The following is a 16,232-nucleotide window of genomic DNA, read 5'->3' as shown; positions in this document are numbered from 1 at the left end:
TCATAAATACACAAACAACAATGAATACTTACAGGTTGTGTACCCGAATCTCCCGCTGGTCCAAACAAAGTAGGTACAGCATCGTTCTTCAGTGCCCTATGCTGTACATATCCGGCATGAATGAAAATGAGAAATCTCCAACGAGGCGTTTTGGGGCAGCATAGACTGTGTTAGAGTTTTACTCGCTGAGGGGTTTTGACCCTGCAGACCGTTTACATGCAGAAAAACCTTCATAACACACAAGGGGACGGGTAATAACCGGAAAAGCATGACATGGGCCCTTTAACACCAAGGGGTGTTATAGTCTGTGTTGTGGTGTGTGTGTGGGGGGGGGGGGTCTGGTTGTCCTTCCTTCCGCTGCAGGAAGGAAGGACAACGGTGAAAAGGCTAATGGGTATTATACAATTCTTTAGCGCCACCGCCATGCCACATTGATAGACATTGCATGATTTCTCTAAAACAAATCTGAAATAATATAAACTGGTGGTCATAAGTTAATGCTTGTTGGCCCATTTAGAACCACACATGTGGAAAAATAATCATTTTACTGATTACTGGTGAATAATCTCTTGGGGATATTGCTGAAAACACACTGAAGAGCAGGACTGATGTAAACTCTGCCAGATGTTCAAAAACTGATTTGGAGAGACTTAACACAACTCTCAGCCAACTTTATAGCATTACTATACTTGTGAAGACCTACATCTGTTTACATAGTCACGTGTGGGGACCCTTATGGGGACACATTGGAGGTCCCCATGAGGGGAATCATTAATTTTAGGGTGAAGACTTGGTTAGGTTTAGGGTTAGGGTAAGGTTAAGGTTAAGGGTAGGGGTTAGGGTTAGGCATGTGTTGGTTATGGTTAAGTTTAGGATAAGTCTCCAGGAAATGCATGTAAGTCAATGTAATGTCCCCTGAAGTGATGTATACATGGTGTGTGTGTGTGTGTGTGTGTGTGTGTGTGTGTGTGTGTGTGTGTGTGTGTGTGTGTGTGTGTGTGTGTGTGTGTGTGTGTGTGTGTGTGTGTGTGTGTGTGTGTGTGTGTGTGTGTGTGTGTGTGTGTGTGTGTGTGTGTGTGTGTGTGTGTGTGTGTGTGTGTGTGTGTGGAATAGAGAACAATATTGTGTATTATCATGTGTCAGTGTTTGTGCAATCAAAGCAATGACAATACATTTCACATTAACATTTATAGCATCCACACCACCTTGGGTAAAGACAAATTGAGTCTCATTTGTTGACGCAAAGCATTTTATGGCCTCCAGATTAATCTATAATTAAAATAGGACTCGGACCCCTTCACTCCCATCAGGACATTTTGTGCTTGCAAAACACTAAGACATTAACAACATGACTGTGGCAATGAGTGCTGATGCGAGATGGCACAAGGGACAAGGGCATTACATCACAAAGGAGTAAGTCCTAGATGAAGCTTTCACTTTTTCCACACACACACATGGGCAAACATTTAATGGACCAACAGAACCATTACCAAAACCCTGATGGGCTATAAACTGCATCACCCACTCCTCCCCACATAATTTTGTACTGGTAGCATTATACATCTGTATTAGTGTTGGTGAGAAGAGAGGGTTACATTTCAGTCAAGGAAGTGGTCCAGTTTAATTAAATAAATGCTGCCGGGATTAATCAAACAAAACTCTTAATACCAGGAATCTCATCTCCATACAGCATCCACTTTAACAACCCATTACCCATCACATTCATTATAGCAGTGAGATTAATAGAGGGCTCAATTGTTGAAGCTTCTTTTGTTTCTCATATATATTCAGCTTTTCCAGGTTTCTCTATCATAAAGTGGTGAAATTCTATTTATCTATTTCCTTCACTCAGCTGGTCTCCTTCAAATAATCGAAAGGACACAAGCCACAGAGCACACTTTGCATGCTGGGAGATTTTTTCTCTATAGTTTCAGTCAATGACACCACATGATAGCATCTGCAGATTTACACGTCAGATCCCTCTACAACTGAAACACAACCCAATTCTCACATATTTAGAGGATTTGATCGTGGGTCTAAGCAAGGACAGGTTTTCCAGAGAGGATTGGCAAATGTGTGTTCAGCCTGGCATATTGTGTGTGACTAGATTTACAGAGAAATACTACACTACCATGTATTAGGGGATGTGTTAGGAAAAATATCACTCGTCACCGGCTTGGTCTTCAATATCAGGATACATGTACTTACTATCCTTGCAAGAATGGAAGTATATAGAGCTGCATGGGACAAGTAGTTCCAAGAACAGTGTCCTTCACATGCTTTATATACAAGATAGGCTGTTATTCAGTCACAAGATACATGTATACCGGTACAAAGCAGTGTGTAATGTTTAATTCAGATTAGCTAAAGCCTGCGTAAACAATAAACATGACAGTCATATGCCTATCTCCATAGAGGCTGAATCATCATGTTAATCGTTGTCACATAGCTATCATCAGCCTAAAACAGTGTGTCCTGACGCTCTTCTAGGTAATCATACATCCTGTTACATACACAGCTACGTAGGGCCTTTGTTATCATGTGCTACTCTGATATTAGAAGAGCACATTCAGTATTTTCCCAACAGAATGGTACATATAACACATACATCAGTGAAAGAATGCAAGTAATGGCAATATTATATATACCTAGTTTATTCAACCATTTTTCTCAATAGAGGTAGAATCAGATTGTGAAACCTTGATCTTACTTTCGTCAACTCCCTTTAAACCCACTATCGGGAATATAAAAATAATAATTATATTTATTTAATTCACAGTAGATGTGCCAAAAGATTAGTGAGGGCCAGCATTAATTTGAAACACTGTTTTGACTTATTTCAAGGCCCTGCAGCAGGTATCAAACTGTGCCAACATAAATCTACTCTGACAAGTTACACCTTTCCCCGACCTAACTTTACTTTAATATACCTGTCAAATTCTACTGTCACCTTAGCAACGAGCAGATACACAAATACTGTGACATGACCTTGGCTTTAAGAAATCTGCTGAGGTGACAATGCTGTGGCTGGTCATTGCACGAGGGACAACAACATTTCTACAAAGTTCCTACATATAAAATGCACTGAAATAAAGTGTTTACTGTGATCTATAAAAGCAGTAAGATGGTTAATGAAATGTCATTTTATACCACGTGTAAGGGAAACTTCTGTAGCAATGGAGAGTCAGGACTCAGAGAGACACGGGACGAGCAGGAGTTCTGATGTCAAACACTGGCAGTTTATTACAAGCATCGGCCGGAGAATTCATATCACAAGTCACAGCAGCAGAAAGTTCTGACTGCACGGGTGGGTTGTCATGTCAATTCTCCGGCCGATGCTTGTAATAAACTGCCAGTGTTTGACGTCAGAACTCCTGCTCGTCCCGTGTCTCTCTGAGTCCTGACTCTCCATTGCTACAGAAGTTTCCCTTACAAATTGGCGTTGTCGGCAGGATACCAACATATCTTCAGAGACTGGTAAGTGTAACTTCAAATCCACATTTGGACATTGCCTTACCAGAATCTGTGATTGACGGTATCCTAAAATTACCTGTGAAACTGAGCGGTTGTGTTTCATTTTTGGTTAATGAACATTTGGCTGATTGCCTCTGTGCATGCTGCTTGGGACGAAATTACCATACAAGCATGCACAGCTTATGTTCAGAGTAACCTTAAAGAAATACATCAGTAAAGTGGAGCTTCTGTATGAAAGCAATGTAAAGATTTGTATTGGACAAATCGCCGAATTCTGGGGGTTTCAGCGGCCAACACAGCAGTTAAAAATAAGCAGCCAGAGATATTCCCCCTATCGCCTCTGTGAGCACGGCTCCAGCAGCAGCCGTGTCTGGGTGGCTGCAGCCGTGCAGCTGAGAGGAAGAAAGTCACAGCTTTTGTCTATAAGCTTTAACTCACACCACCGCCATCTCTATTAAAAACGAGATGGTCTAAAAGCACTCGTTGTCTGTGACCATCTTCTGCATTGCTGGTAAGGCTGGGGCAGCGCGAGGTGCTTGCATCACCTGATGCGCCACAGCTCTCTACTCTGCTGGAGGAACATTTCCTACGTTGCTTGGAAGCGTTGCCTATGTTGCTGGAGAAACTGGTGGCGGTCCGGGGTGCATACATACAATTATAGGCTAATTGATCACGGGTGGGCAGTGGCAAGCAAGCGTAGAAACAAAACTGTGTTTCATCGTTGTGATGAACTCAATGGCGGGTGTATAGGCTGGTCGTGTAGGACTACAGTTAACTGTGCTGTTTTTGGAGAGAAAGGGTAGCGAAAAAAAGTCTATGTTCTCCTGGTCGGGGGAGCATAGCGCCACTAACTAGTGGTGTCGCAAGAGGATAAGCTAGTTATAGCTTTTGGACGGTCTTCAGGCATGATCTTAGCACTTGTACAAGGGTGGATGCGCGAGTCAAGGTGCTCCATTTCTATAATTCCCTACCCCCTCTGAAACCTCCTAATTCGGACTAAATTGAGCTGAATTAACTTTTCTGTCACGCTGGTGTTTATTGCGAGATTTTGTATCGCTAAACAAGGAAATCACACCTCCACGGAGTTCAGCGCGATTCACAACATCCCGACTGGTCCCGACCAATCGGAGCACACTGGGCTCACAGGGAGGGGGGGGCAAGAGCTGCAACGAGCCGTTTAGTGGAGAAAGTGAATACTGCTGAATACACATACTTTAAAGAGATGATGTATGCGAAACCAATGTGAGTTTGGAAAATTGCACAGTATAAATCTATTCTAGTAGACCTCAACAATGGAATTATGATCAGTGGAAATGGCCATGACATGGGACCTTTAAGGTTATCAAAGATGATAAAAAGAGAGGAACTGTGAGGGATTAATTTTGTCTTTACTTAAGATATTTGACCTTTTGGCCTGTTGACGTTTACGACGAAGCCGAAGTCTGTTATCTGTCTTAAGGAATGGGAAGTTTCACCTATTGCTGACATTATGAGTTTTGTGACCGGTCAACTCTCGGTCACAAGAGCCATAAAGTCAAATAAGTGATTCAGTGCCTCCAGGTGGTCACGTACACCTTCCCAATATGTGGGTTGACTCTGAGTGAAGCTAGTTAAAAGGTCTGCCAAGATGAGAAGGGATTCAGAATTGACATGACAACCCACCCGTGCAGTCAGAACTTTCTGCTGCTGTGACTTGTGATATGAATTCTCCGGCCGATGCTTGTAATAAACTGCCAGTGTTTGACATCAGAACTCCTGCTCGTCCCGTGTCTCTCTGAGTCCTGACTCTCCATTGCTACAGAAGTTTCCCTTACTTACACCATGGCCCACAAATAGTTCAGCTGTAATCCCAACAGTCTTGCAAATGGTCAATAATATACTTTTCACACCATTCTCTAACATGACTCTTGACTTGTCCAACCAAATAACAGCAAATAAAGCATGAATGTTTTTGTGACTGGTGCTCTGAAATACTTTATTTTTCCATTTGGGCTTATGCTTATCAAGAAGCTATGAAGCTAAGTTATGATACTGCAGCAATGCCACTTAATTAAGAAATTATGAATGAATTATTAAGTCTTATGATGAAAAGCTACTAAATAGGCCTGAGGCAGTGGTTTTGTCAAATGCTGTTTTCAAAGTCAAGAGTCCGTTTTTAGGTTAACCATCAAGAAAAACAAACATGAAGTCCTCATAGCATTCTGAAAAAAGTATAAGTATACTGTGAGTAATAATAATATAATCCTACATAGTCACAATATTTTCAGTCAAATTATTTAGACACATTGCAATCAGAATATGATGATGACAGATGGTGGGTTTTTTGATGTCAAAAATCTATCTAATCTAAATCCTGATTGGTCTGCAGAAATATGTGACAATGCACACACACTTTTAAATAGTGGAAGGAGTTCAAACAAAACAGAAATAAAAACTTGTATGTGCTATAATCAAAACTGTTCTGACTTGAACCCATTGCTCATTGTAAGAAGCTCTTTGAGAAACAGGGTTCAGATTGTTTAAAGCTGACCCACTGCAGCTTATTCCCTCTGTCCCAGAGCCCTAAACAAAATGCTTTTCTCTTCAGGCTGTGAGAAAACAGGTGCCGACATTGCTTCAAATGTTTTTTAAATGTCCTTCAATAAAGTTTTGTCTCAGCGATAACTGTCAGCATCTCCTGTGATAGAGTAATGAACTGTGATTAATGCAAATACATCATGTGGTCTATTCCACAGAAAAATAGTGACAGATGTATTTATCCACTTGTCAGTTCTGATAGATGGCGCCTCTGTCATGAGTTTGCAGTTAGAGGCAGATACCATCAGTGGCCATTAAAAGAAAATGTCTTGTTTTGACGTTTCCCTCACATATTTCTCAGGGACATTTAGGGAAAGATGTTAGCAATGCATTATTCCCACAATGGATCTATTGGTCAGGACAGACTGCTCTGTCGTGTGGACAGCCACACAAATAAATATAACCAGCTGTCTAGTTGGGAGCATTTGTCTCAAAGAGGTTTTGCTGATGTCCTTATGTTGGTTTTAGAAAGTGTCCACCGGGCATCAGAGGACTTACAAAGGCATCTAAGTATTAGATACTTGCATGCACATCTCTATACATGTTCTCTCTGTCTTTTCCAACTGCAGCCTTCAATCGTATTACTTTTACATGATTAGGTACTTTGTTGGGGGCCACCAGTAAAACACTTTGTACCAAATCTGTTTAAAAGCCAGACTACAAAGACATAGCATATGGCACTGCAACCAATACTAATTATCCCTGAAAAGACAGCATTACTCTGGGGACACAAACTATTACATAACAAATGCATTAAGAAATATATATTACCACTATGGGACTGATAGTGTGCAAAGCATTAACATATGAAACTAACATACATATTTCGTATAGTAATTTATAACTTACATTTGGCATTTTATTATTACTGCAACATAACCATTTGTTGATTATGTAAAAAATATACTTTAATGTGCACTTACTGCAGCTACAATGACTGTATATATATTACTATTTACACTGTATTTATTTCATTAGTATGGCATTGCTCTACTTTAATAATCAATCTAAATGAATCTAACTTTTACTATAAAAGTTTTCAACTAGTACATCGAGTGACAATAGGGCAAAAGGTTGATTACACCTACACAAAATCTTCCGGTAAAAGACAAAGCAGACATCATTTAATCATAAAAGGTCAGCAGAACAACGAAGAACCTTTGCCCGTACTCATAATAATGTCCAATTACATTTTCACTGTTATGAGCAAGATCAAGCCCCGTTTTTAATAGGCTTTTAATCTTTAATCTTCTGCTTGGAAAAAAAAGCTAGGAAGAGATCACTTCCCCCCACACTTTATTAGATTACAATTGTCAGTGTGTTTAGCTTTTCAGTTTAAACAAGACCTATATAGTGATCTCAACTTTTAGTGAAGCCAAATCATTGATCAAATTAGGTCATTAGCGTTTGCTTCATAGCCTGTGATCATCTAACTGGTGGAGTTTTTTAAATGAACTATTCATGTCAGAGTTCAGGTACCCGACGGGTGACCCGCAAAAAAGGTGATTCGCGGGTGGTAATTTTTCAAACGCTTTTTTCCGGGTTCGGTTCTGGGTAAAACAAAGATGATGCGGGTCGGGTCGCGGGTATTGCATAATAAATATATTAAAATAATAATAAATTAGTTTAATATTTAAAATCCTCAGACCTCTCCCCCGCGGGACCGCGCATAATCATAACCTCTGCAGCGCGCATCAATCTGCTGCTGTGCCGGATCATTTGGCTCGGCTCACCAAGAAGAGCCGGCTCTTTCGGCTCCCAAAGGGCTCTTCAGTTTACCACATATTATACCTTTTAATTCAGTCAAATGTAGCCCTGTTTTGACTAATGATTTATATGTGTACTGTACACATATATCACTTAAATGATTCAATACATCCTTTGTACTGAAGTATTCAAAAGTAAAAATATAATATAAATGATTTGCTGTGGTCAATTGTTTTCATTGCATTTACAGACCCGTGCAACTCTCTGATACCACCCAATGAATGCATTGACTTGCTTGTAGAACCACGCTACACAAAACAGATAGCAACACCTATAACAACTATTTAAAAAAAGGGCTACTGTATCGACCTATATAAAGTATATAAATATAGTTTTTTTTTCAAAATACCAAAAACATCCTGCATTTTAGCCATGCCTCATTTCGCTCGTTCCAGCACTGTTTTTGCAGGGGCTGTGAGCTGCAGCTGACCACGCCCCCCTGCAGGAGAGGGGTGCGTGCTTTGAGATCAGCTGCTGGGCTGTCAGAAGAGGGGGAGAAAAAGAGATCTCCGTCCTCCGTGTTTTATTCTTATAGAAGTAAGAAGAGAAGTAATGGGGCAGAAACCCTCCTTTTTACGCAGCAGTCCAGACATAGACACCAAATGGCGACACATATTCAGTGTGTGTGCAGTTCCTTTGGCATTAGGGCAGGGATATCTAGATACTTTGCAATGTTTGACAAAACGAATTGTGCTACTTTTAAAGCAAGGAACGATGTTTTCAAATCTGTAATCAAAAAGCTCCTCAAAAACACTATCGAAGCAGTTCCTGCTGTTGTTACGTTAGTTCAAACAGTAACAACGGACTACTTTTCTTAGCGGATGCATGTCAATTTAAATCAATACATAAAACTATTTTTTAAATCAATAAAATCATTTTCTAAATCCATAAAAGCATTAAAATTAATATTGGGAGTCATGTCGTTACTTTGTTGAGAATGTGGCCATGTGTAATAAGCGGGATAATGTGCAAATTGCATAATGTGCCTTCATGCCGATCTAGAACCCTCCGCAAAAACAAAACAAAAAACGGCTCGTTTGCGGGAGAGAGCCGGCTCCCGTCGTTCACTTAAAAGTCGCGACCGACACATTACTACTGTGCGCGCCACATTCGAAATGGCTGAGGTGAAGCTCTCTAGCGGAGAATACAGCATTTTCAATAACACTTCCTCAAGAGCGAAATCCAACGTCTGGGAGACTTTTGGTGTCATCCTCGATGGAGAAAATAACCAACATCCCACGCTTTTTGAGACAAATATGCAACTGCGTGTGTTAATAATTGCACGTTTTCACTGCTCATATATAGGCTATGCAGGTTCGGGTCGGGTCACGGATCTTGTGCTGACGGGGTCGGGTCGGGTTGTGGAACTAATTGGCAATATGTGCGGGTAGCGGGGCGGGTTCGGTATTGCACGTCGCGGGTGCGGGGCGGGAGCGGGTCTTGAAAATCAGACCCGTGCAGGACTCTGCTATGGGATGCGCCTCATCGCGGAGCAAACAGAAGCATCAATCTCATTACGCCAATCCTGATTGGCTGGTGATCTTGACGTCAGCGTCAGGGAATTCACCCCCTATAAGTAGCTTGCGCCACAACGCATGCGTCATTCAAAATAAGCACCTCTTCTCGCTTCACCATAGCAAGGAGGGCCGTCTGGTGAGACATCTCACTTCATGTTACTCTGAGTACTGGGGTTACGTAACTAACCTATAGTTCTCATTCATAACACTCCGTTCGATGTCTCACTATGGGAAATTGTAGCTCCCGTATTGCCAGACGAGCTTATCTCGAAGATCACCGATCAACCAGAACTTAACAGGTAGAGTCCCGACTCAACAAGGTGCCCAGCACTGCTCGGGCCACGCTTGGAGCGGAGACGTCTAGCCTGTAAAAGCAGACAAAAGTGAGCGGCGAGGACCAGCTCGCCGCTGCACAGATGTCTTGGATGGAAACACCCTTGAACAAAGCCCAGGATGTAGCCAGACCCCGAGTCGAGTGAGCCCGCAGACCCGAAGGTGCTTGCAAACTCTGACTCGTATAGGCCAAAGCAATCGCCTCCACAATCCAGTGGGAGAGCCGTTGCTTAGTAACAGGCTTGCCCTTGTGAGGGTTAGCCCAGCACACAAAGAGTTGGTCATTAAGACGAAGCTCTTTTGATCTGTCCATATATGTATGTAAAGCCCGGACTGGACACAACAGATCCTGCTGCTGCTCCCCGGAGGAAACCAGCGGCGGAGGAAATGCCTCAATGTCAATTGGGGTACACGAACCAACCACCTTTGGTGTAAAGGCAGGGTTGGGCTTCAACAACACTCTCATTTGCCCTGGGGCGAACTGAGTGCATGAGGGATGTACAGACAGTGCATGAATATCGCTGACCCGCTTGGCGGATGCCAGGGCCAGTAACAGCACGTCTTGAGTGACAGATGTTTCATGTCAGCTCCTTCCAGGGGTTCAAATGGGGTCATTCTGAGCCCATTTAAAACCACTGCCAAGTCCCATAAGGGCACCAGCGACCTGGAGACAGGGAGGAGCCTGCGCGCTCCCTTCATAAAACGGCAGACCAAAGGATGTTGGCTAGCCGTCTTACCCTCAAAGCCCACATGGCATGCAGCAATAGCAGCCAGGTACACCTTGATCGTGGAGAAAGCTCTGTGTTTATCGATCAAGTCCTGTAGAAATGATAAAATCACCCCGACAGGACATTGAAAAGAGATGTGTCCTTCTTGAAGGCACCACTCCTCAAACACCCTCCACTTACAGTCGTAAAGAGACCTGGTGGAGGAAGCTCTCGCACTCTGAATAGTGTTTATCACCTTCTGAGGGAGTCCCACTGTATTCAGATTGTACCACTCACGGGTCAGGCCCATAGTGCCCCGCGCTCTGGGCATGGGTGAAGGATCGCCCCCCCCCCCCTGAGACAATCTGTCCCTGCGTGGTGGGGGCTGCCATGGCTGCCCGCACAACAGCTGATATATCTCCGCCAGCCCGTACGTTGCAGGCTTGGGCGGAAACATCAGAGTAAGTGTGTGGCGTTGCTCCTTCACTCTTGGGGAGTTGGGGGTAACAGAGCCAGGGGTGGGAACGCGTACAGAAGACCCGGAGGTCAATCGTGTACGAGTGCGTCCCCGCCTAACAGTGCGTTTAAATCGTGTATTAAAGAGAACAGCTGTCATTGAGCATTTTTTTTCTTTATGCGGACAGATTTAACGCGGCTCTGCCGTAACGCACCCACAGCGGACTCACGATCCTTGGATGTGGAGTCCAATCTGCATAGAGTGGTGCACCTCTGGACAGTAGTTCTGTCCCGTGGTCATAGGCGGCGCGTGAGGCTCAGGTTTAGGAAGGCTAAATAACTTTGTTTTACCTGACGCTGCCCGCTTCCGGCATCTTTAGAAAAGAGATCAACTCAGTGAAAGCAAAGTACCGCCTGCTGACCAATCAGAGCTCAGTGTGCGGAGTTTACATCTATCAAGTCATATTACAGGATAAAGGAAATACAGTTTAAACTGCCGTATGCAGAGAAGATGCCGACGTGTCGCACTTATCATTCATATCACATCATAATGTATCATATATCTCCTTATCTGAGTCAGCTGAGCCGTATCTGGCCGTGCACTTACAGTGTCACACATAGCCTACTGTATGCAGACGTATTATTTTAAGCAACACATTAAGTTGACGAAACACTCAACTCAAATGTCATTAAAGTCAGATCCACTCGTGTCTTAGACGGGGCAGTGATATCATAAAACTGTTGTACGCTTTCAAACACTCTGTAGTTATTTTTTAACCAGTTGTTCTATATTCACCTTGCAGGTGCAACTATGTGGCTTGTATCCTGGATTATATGTTTAAGTCATGGATGTTTAAAATTCATATTTGTCTAATATTAGTTTACTTTTCATTAATGAAGTATGACGCTGCGCTGTCAGTAGGCTACACTTGTACCTGTTTGTGATTGGTCAAATGTTGCTAACCCCGCCCCTTTCACGTGAACGCGCTCTCAGCTGGAGAGAGAAACCCTGGCTTGATTTACCGAGTTGATAACCAGCGTCGTATGACCGCTTAGCGAGATCTCGTTTGTTAGGGTCAGTTAAAGGTCCCATGTCATGGCCATTTCCACTGATCATAATTCCATTGTTGAGGTCTACTAGAATAGATTTATACTGTGCAATTTTCCAAACTCACATTGGTTTCGCATACAGCATCTCTGTAAAGTATGTGTATCCACTCTCTCCATTAAACGGCTCGTTGCAGCTCTTGCCCCCCCCTCCCTGTGAGCCCAGTGTGCTCCGATTGGTCGGGACCAGTCGGGACGTTGTGAATCGCGCTAAGCTCCGTGGAGGTGTGATTTCCTTGTTTAGCGATACACAGCGAAACACAGCCAAACTCACCCTGAGCACACACAAAGTTACAGCCAAAGTAAAAACAATAAGTGTGGCTTGATATTGAGTAAGAAAAAGGTTGATAAACGCAGTGAGAATGGGTCTGCAGAGAGAATTTCGCCGCGATCCCAACTGTCTGTTATCAGCCTGCAGCCAGGGAGGAGAGATCAGCAGAGCTGCATGCACTGAGTGTGTGAGGAAGTCTGTGGATTGGTCAATTTTGACCAATCAGCGGGGGCTTAACGTAACGGCTCCGCGGATTGGTCCATTTCGTTCCGGGGACGACATGACATCATGATGTCCCCGGAAGAATCAAATGGACAGTGACGTATCTCCAACGAGGCGTTTTGGGGAGGTATTTTCTGTTTTAGAGTTTTACTCCCTACATGGTGTACTTTGAGGGTTTTGACTCTGCACACCGTTTACATGCATAAAAACCTTCATAACACACAAGGGGACGGGCAATAACCGGAAAAGCATGACATGTCACCTTTAAGATAACTCAAACATACCCAGGGTCTGTTGAAATGGATTCGTAGTACAGGGCACAGGTAATGTCAAAGACACAAACATTATACATCATATATTTATTACCAGGATGCAGTGACACAAATATTTGGGAAGGCTAGCCTACAGTACCCGCCGCCCCTGCCCACGGTGCATCACTCCCGGTACATGTGTCGCTCTCAGAGAGAGGAGACGTCTGACGCTCCAAGGGATCAGTTTGTGTGCCAGTGTGTGTGACTGGAGACAACGCAACCTCCCTTAGCGGTTCATACACGATATCGTGTTGTCTGTCCTCACGAGGACATGGTGTCCTCTGAGAGAAGGCAGGAAGCGTTTTTAGGGTGGGGAACACCACTAAAAGCTCCGGGTGATTTACTGCGCCCACTGGAGGTCTCTGCTCTAGAGACCTCTCACCGGGCGACCTTCGTAAATACCCTATCAGCCTGTCTGACATGCGTCCGTGGTGACCACCTTCCGTGAAAGGACAGCACCCGTAGGCGCGTCCCGCACTAGAAAAGTCAGGTGTAGTGCCACTACGCATTACATAAGCAATACTCTCCGCATGCCGTGGCGCGCGGGGTTTAGTTTTATTATGAGCCCCATGTTGAGCGGGTGCTTTACGAGGACATTTGTCTGCGTAATCTGACTCTGCTCGGCGGGCATTATAGATAAAACCCTTCTTTCTAGGAGAGAGAGAGGCTCTCTCTCCAGAATATGGGTTGACTCTCTCTGGGCTTGTGAAAACAGATACATTATAACTGTTTTGAGAAGCCCAGGCAGATGTCGTGAGTATCTCCTGCTGTATGCTCCTTAGAGCCAGCTGAGATGTCACGCTTACGGCTCCAGCCGGCACTGCGCATGCGCGTGACGGTGGAGCCTTTTCAGCTCCAGCCAGCACAGCGCATGCGTGTGACGGGGGAGCCCTTACGACCCCAGCCGGCACTGCGCATGCGCGTGACGGTGGTGCCCCTAAAGCCCCAGCCGGCACTGCGCGTGCGCATGGCGGTGGTGTCCTTCACAGACCCGTCAATAATCCGCCTTTTGAGAGATGCCGTAGCTACTCTCAAAAGGGGAAGAATTGGCGGGCTGTTTATTGGTTTTATTGATTTTCTTTTCATTTTTTTTTTGAGCTGCGCCCTCGGCCTGAAGCCTGGATGCGTCAGCGGCAAATGTTTTATGACAGAGGAATCAATCAGCATGTGACATGTGTTTGTGCGGACTTGAGGATGGTGTTTAGGCATCTCTCGAGGCGGCGGGAACACATTCACGGAGGGGAGAAGGAGGGGCTGTCAAACCGCTCGCTTCTTCTTCCTCGACTGCTAGCCGAAATTCTGGGTTGGCTGAGCCTGAGCTGCAGCCGGAACCGGAGATTTTCTCGGCCAACTTGCCCTTGTCTCCAGCCTGGGCTGGGGACTCGGGGTGGGCTGCGACCTCTGCGTCTTTGGTGTTTTAAACCGAGCAGAGTTCGAGGCAGCTTGGGCAGAGGACTGCTGCTGCGAGAGCAGCGGCTGGACCCTTCGAGGGAGGCAGAGGTGGAGTGCCTCGTCCTCCCTCTTCTTCGTCTCACACCTCCTTTGCATGGAGGCGAGAGCGGAGCCAAAAATTCCCTCGGGAACGATGGGCATATTCAGCACATCCTCCTTTTCCCGGTCTGGGAGAGTGGTGAGGTTGAGCCATCTCGCTCTTTCCTGCACCACCATGATCCCAATTGCCTTGCCCGTGGCCTGGACGGCGCAGCTTTGGACACGGAGACAAATGTCCATCTCGTCCAGAGTGGCTGACCTCGGGTTACCCGACAGGCAGAGCTCCGCTTGGTAGGCGGTTAACAGCGAGGACACATTCAGGGCCCTGGCGGGCAACGCTGCCGCTTTGTAGGCCTCTTCAGTCATTGCTGACTGAAAACGGTCCGACTTTGCTGGCAGCGTGGGGTTCCTGCTCGGTGAGGGCCCACCTTTGGTAGAAGGTGAGCCGCTACCAGCGGTTCCATGGGCGGCATGCAGAGCAGGCCGAGCCTCTCCATTCCGTCACAGTCTAGGGAGGAGGCACCCTGGATTGGGACCTTGTTGCTGAAGGGCCGGTCTCTCCACGAGACCGACACCTCATCCAACATCTCCGGGAAGACTGGAAGGAGTTGTCTCTTTTTCCCCGCTGCTTGGGGAAGATGTTTTCCCTCGTAGCGGGACCTGGAGGTCTCCTTGGCCATTTCGGGCCACGGGACGTTGAGTCTGGCTGCAGCGCGTTTACACACAGCCTGCAGGTCCATGCTCAGACCGGGCGAAGCTGGTGTGCTATCGCCCGGGAGAACAGCACTTGCCTCAGGCTTTGCAGCCTGAGCCGGTGACATGAAGGTGTCCTCTTCCTGTTCATCCGATTCGGACAGGAGGAACGCCAGGGTGTCCTCCTCTTCGCCCTCCTCCTCGTAGTCAGGTCCGAGGACATCCTCCACGGGTGAGACCATGGTGAGGTCTAACCGGGAACCCCAGCTTGGTGGAGCGCGGGGGGGGGTCCTGTTCCGACAGCTAACCGTCGGCGGAGGCTCTTAACAGTGAAGCGGACGCAATGTCCGCATGAGCCGGGGTTGTCGATAGCGCCTTGGGCGTGTTCCAGCCCGAGGCAGGACGAACAGATCTGGTGTGTGTCTGTGCCCGATATCTTCAACCCGCAGCCGCAGAGTCGAGCCACCGAGTCCCTGACTCCTCCGGTGTGAGGGAGAGGGGCGTCCATCTTGGCCGCCTCGTGGCGTGGAGAGGGCCCGCTCTCGACAGGTGGGACGGGAGAAAAGATAAAACCACCTTGTCCTTAATCCGGAGAAAAGGACGGTGTGGGTCTTTTATTCCCGGGGGAAATACTGACTGGTGTGGCAGTATGCTCCTTTTTAATCCTTTTCCCCTCCGTGGAGGAGAGAAAAGAAAAAACTTCCTCGCTACCGTGGTGTCGGTAGAGAGGGAGCGAGCTAGCAACAGGTGTGCTGCTAGCTTAAAAAAATCGGACCTACCTTACTTTCCGGGGAAGAGAAGGGCGAGGTCAATTTTAATACTAACGGCGTTAGTACTACCGTCTTCCAGCGAAGCAGAAGGAGTAGCCGGCGAGCGCCCGTCGACCGAAATGGGTATTTGGGTTCAGTCTGTGGACAGTGAAGCTTGCCCGGCTACTGTGAGATGTGCTCTGAAGCAAGAAGAGGTGTTTGAATGACGCATGCGTCGTGGCGCAAGCTACTTATAGGGGGTGATTTCCCCTGACGTCAAGATCACCAGCCAATCAGGATTGGCGTAATGACATTGATGCTTCTGTTTGCTCCGCGATGAAGCGCATCCCACAGTGAGACATCGAACGGAGTGTTATGAATGAGAACACCTGATTGTTCCAGTCCAATAGACTGTCACACATGGGAAAAGATCACAAGCAAGAGATTACATTTGAGATTACAAAAACAGCCCATCAGGGAAAGGAAGTGATGTCTCTAATAAGACATCACAGATCGATAGGTAACTAACTCAGGAGTTTATCAAGACATCTCAAATG

The sequence above is a fragment of the Pseudochaenichthys georgianus genome, chromosome 3 (assembly GCF_902827115.2).
Source record: "Pseudochaenichthys georgianus chromosome 3, fPseGeo1.2, whole genome shotgun sequence".
NCBI classification, from domain to species: domain Eukaryota; kingdom Metazoa; phylum Chordata; class Actinopteri; order Perciformes; family Channichthyidae; genus Pseudochaenichthys; species Pseudochaenichthys georgianus.
This window is presented reverse-complemented; position numbering follows the sequence as displayed.